Here is a 4,973-nt window from a genome sequence, read left to right on the forward strand (position 1 = left end):
GGCGCCTCGCGACCTGGGCGCAGTCGTGCCCGCCCACTCGGCCCGGGGGCCCGAGGCGGGGCGGCCACGCGAGAGCGACCTGGCGCGGCCTCGGGGCGCCACAGCGACCTCTGGCGCGCGGAGGACCGCTCCGCGGGAACCTGTGCCAGACCCAAGGGTCGGGGCCACCTGAGTACTGGATTGAAAACCAACACGCCCTCCAGGAATAGATCCCACAGATAATTTAACCCACTCACACGCATAGTGTTTATAAACAATGTATGGCTTAACTGTAAGATAAAGATGACAAAATAAATTATAATTATATAATTGGTGTTCCAATATGTAAATGTTTGGACCCAAATATAGAAGACATTCTGAAGTTTCAGAATACTGACAGAGTTGAATCCTCAGGCATTGAAAGCTACAAATCCAATGGTATCCATGAGCGATGAGACTTTCTGGAAAGATAAAAAATTTCGTAAAGGTTTCTAGAACAAAATACAATCATCCCTCTAGTTACATGGCAGTGGTATTTCTGGAAAATTAGTCAACATTTAGGGCGCAGAAATATTTTCTGTTTCTATGTAAAAAGAAGTTGATGTCTAGACTGCGGGGAGACAGAAATTTTATTTTAGTTGGTCTAATAATTAAATTGACAAGAGAGATTAAAATGAAAATAAATTTAATTATATGTATTTTTATAGAAACCCCACATACGTGGGAGAGTCAGAGACCCCCACATATATGAGAGGTTCAGAGACAGAGGTATATATGACATTCTGAGCTAAGGATGAGATAGGATGCTTGGGGCTTCAGAGAGAGAGTCATTTGCAGGATGATAAGAAGAGTAGATGTTCAGTGATTAGGTGTTTGCCTACCCTTCAGATAGGTTGTAAAAAGTTATTTCTGATAATAACAATTATGGGCTAGGCCCCCAATTTAACTTCTTTAAGGGAAGTGGATAAAAGTTCTCATGAACCCACAAGATCTTGATTGCCTTTAGCTCAAAATAATTCATGCACCACAGGGCATATCTTGGAGAATCCTGTTTTGAATGACTTTAGTCCTGAATTTGAAATTCCTGAGAATTTTCACATTCCAGAACTTGGGTTTAATAGATTGTTCCATATCTCACTAAACCAGTCTCAGTTTTGAGAATAGGTCAGTTCAGTTAAACAGTTGTGTCTCATTTCAGGAGGCAGTGATGCAGGTGGGCTCCTAAACTTAGGCCTATTCTATTTATTCTTATTGTATTTATACAAATAACAGGCCAAGGTTATTGAAACAAGCATAGAGGCATCTCTATGTAAACAAACAAACGAAATAATGCTTAATGCTTGCAGCAGACTATAATCACAGTTTCTGAGTTTCAAGGCAGCCAGTCAAGAAGAGTTTGAGATGTCTGGCTCAAAGCATCCTCATATGGAGTGAGGGCAGGCAGTGACAATCTGTTAGATTTTCCTGATTTACAGTTTGAATGTTTCCAGTGATTTTTCTGCAATAGGCACAAAGATTGTGCATAGATGAGCTATTGTGGTGATTCCCTCTGAAGTTAATATAGAGTTTTTTAACTTTAGTTTGCATGCCTTTGGGAAAGGGCAGTTTTAGTTCTTAATGATTCCAAGTTAGAAGGGTGGCAGAAATATTGGAAATGTTAGTTTGCAGAGTCATAGCCAGTTATTGGAGTAAACTAGAAGAATTCAACATCCAGTCCAGTTTATAGGTAGAAAACAAAACCTCAAAAAGACAGTAAACAGCACTAGAATGTAATATCCAGAAAGCATATTCCTGAAACTCTAAAACCACATCCATTTTTACCACAGATAGCCAGATTAAGACAAATTTGTTAGCAAAATAAGTCTAGTTTCAATAAACTTGGCCTGTTATTTGTATAAATACAAGAATAGCAATAGATTATATAGGCTTTTTTAAATCTTCTTTGCTGGAATTTCTCATAAGGACTCTACAGACTGAACTTTAAAAGATCTCTTGAGGCCAGAAAAGCCAAGTCAAGGACTTGCCATCAGACTTCGCCTACAGTACCTTTAGAATTGGGTTAATTCCTTTCTTCCCAAGGTCCCCAAAATATCTTGAGTTTCCTGCACCTTCCAGTAAGTGACCTACTTTACTCACCTGGTAAGGCTACTGGGAACACTGTAATCAAAGTACCAGGCTGGCCGATATTTCTGAGGGTTTTATTGGCTTTCATTAGTCAATCTTAATTCCTTAAAGCTGCCTGGTAATATCTGAGCCTATGCATGTCTCTTTCAAATATGACATTCCAGTCAAAGCCTTGGTCGTATACCCAATTTCCAATTGTGTCCTGCTACAAGGAAAATAGATTTGTATTGAATTTATGCAAATAATAATATTGCCATGAAAATAAGAATACTCACTGAGAGTTTCTGAATTCTGGAGGGACCAAGTAAGAAGAAAAAGAGAAATGTTTCAAAAGTGTAATTTACCAAATTGCTGTAAGTCATAGTTCAAGAGGAAAGGTTTCCTTATATCTAGAAAAAGAAAAAGAGCTGGAAATTTTCAAACAAAAAGTCATAAAAATTATAATCATCCTCATCAGTTCATTCAATGCCATGTAATTAAGACTTGCTCTGCTTCAATCCAATTTTTCCATTAGTCCTCTAGACTTTGCCTGGTGATTAAGGGAGATAGAGTCAGTGATAATCCCAAGAAGTTTGCAAGGCTTATATGATTTATTCAGTGAAGTAGGTGCCTCCATCACTACACTAGAAATTGTAGAAGGTATACCCAAAGTGGTGTATTCTAACAGTTTCTTTGCCACTATGAGAGCATCAGCCTTGTGGCAGGGCAAGGTGTCAATCCATCTGGAAAACATACATACAACAAAAGCATATTAATAACTCATACTAAGTGGCAGTCGAGTGAACTCCAGCTTAAATACACTATAGTGGATAAAGTAATGCAAAAAAAGAAAAAAAAAAGGAGGGGGTTTGCTAGGGAGCCTGAAAGAATCGGGCAGCTGTCTTGGGTCTCCCAAAACCCTATTCATTTAACTTATAGCCATCATTTACCTACCTTCATTTCTGTGATCCAGGAGCAGACTGTTGTCATATTAATGGGCATCAAGATAGCAAAAGTCTGGCACCGAGGGGTCATTTTTGCAGAAGCAGAATGGACTTCATTCACATGTGCCACAATCTTTATAGATTCTATTGCCCCTTCCTTTGCATAAAAATCAACTAGGGAATTTCAACTACAAAAGGTAGCTCTTATCATTGAGAAGATTCAGTTTTCAGACCTGATTAAGACAATGTAAAACACAGAAATTTGTTTTGATAAAACACAAAATCTTTGCTTTCTTAGCAGAAAACTTTTCACAGTATCTTATCAAGAGCAGACCAACAGTCCAAGAAAACTTTCTCTTTTTAGCGGACGAAATCATATTAAGTTTGAGAACACTATTGATATTAAAGCTTAAAAAAAACACTTCTAACAAATTTATGCAATCTTATCCAGCTTGATCACATATACAATTTCTCAAGATTTCTTTTCACAAACCTACAACTTTCCTTACTCTTTTTAGGTTTTCTCTGGTTCTCTTACCCATTCAGAAATAACCAGTGTATTTTAGGACAAACCATTTTCTTTTAATTCCCTCAAAAATGTATTTCCACACCCTTCCATTACTGAATATATATATTATTTCCCTCCATGTCGATTAGAATTTTTAACCCTTAGAAACCTTAGTTTTCTAGTGAAAACTAAGAAGTAATTGTAAACTATCGTTATACCAGTATTCTTTAGATTAATAAATGTATAAATACATTCCATGACTTCTAGAAAGACATACTTTTTCTTAGTACAGTCTTTCAGTGAAATAGAAGACATGCTTACTAACAAACCCAAATTTCTTTAGTTTCTCTGAAATAGGTAGCCAAAAGTAGGTAAACCTATGTTCAGTAGTTAATATTTCACTATTTTATCTTATTTGAAAATGATCTGGATAGTCAAGGAATTTCCATCATACGATTTAATTTAGCAAACTTTAAAGTTTCAAGTTACCAAAGAGCTTTAGGAAATCATTTTTTTTTTTAAGGAAACCATTTTTAAGTACACATAAAATGTAATTGTTGCTCAAGAGTTCACTTAAAAAACTATTTATATCTATTTAATTTACTTTTTCTTAATTAGGTTTAGATTACTTATGAAGACTTCATCATACTGAGTTATTTTTCTTGCTGAGAAATTATGCAAAAGTTGTAACATGAATTCCCCCATCTATTTGACTGGCTGCCAAATGCATACCAATACGTGCACATTCCGGATGGCAGAGAACAAAGAGAAGGTCAAAACCAAGCTCTCAAAACATAGAACAAGACAAACAACATAACAGACACAACAGTGCCCATCTTTGGGAGGAAAGGATCTATAAAAACTGAGAGTACTCGTACCAAATAACCAAAAGTCACTAAGCTCAAAGGAACTAGTTCCGAAATATTTTTCCCTGCTGATGTAAATTTACAAAAGGAAAAATAAAAGGACTCTTACCATTCTGCTTCCACTGAACTCTGCAGGTACAGAGCTGGGAGTCTGGTTTGGCAAGAATTCTTACCTCTCTTTGCCAGCTCATGTTAGATGTCGCAGGATCTTTCTACTGTAGCAGTTTGGGGTGAGCAGTGCACAGCCGGTGAGGTATCCGGCTAACAGCACCGACTCTAGGAGAGAAAGGAACTTCCCTCTACTTTTCTAGGTCGTTTCAGCTGGTCTAATAATTAAATTGACATGAGATAAATTAAGAAGAGAAAAATAAATTTAATTACATGTGCACGTATGGAAATCCACATACATGAGAGAATGACAGACTTCACATACGTGAGAGGTTAAGAGAAAGAAAGGGAAAATGAGGTATATATGACATTCTGAGCTAAGGGTGATGAAGTAAGGTGCCTTGGGACTTCAGAAGGGAGCAAGCTCATTAGCAGGATGATTAGAAGAGCAGATGTTCAGTAATC

This window comes from Rousettus aegyptiacus, unplaced genomic scaffold, assembly GCF_014176215.1.
Source record: "Rousettus aegyptiacus isolate mRouAeg1 unplaced genomic scaffold, mRouAeg1.p scaffold_m13_p_1, whole genome shotgun sequence".
Classification (NCBI taxonomy): Eukaryota; Metazoa; Chordata; class Mammalia; order Chiroptera; family Pteropodidae; genus Rousettus; species Rousettus aegyptiacus.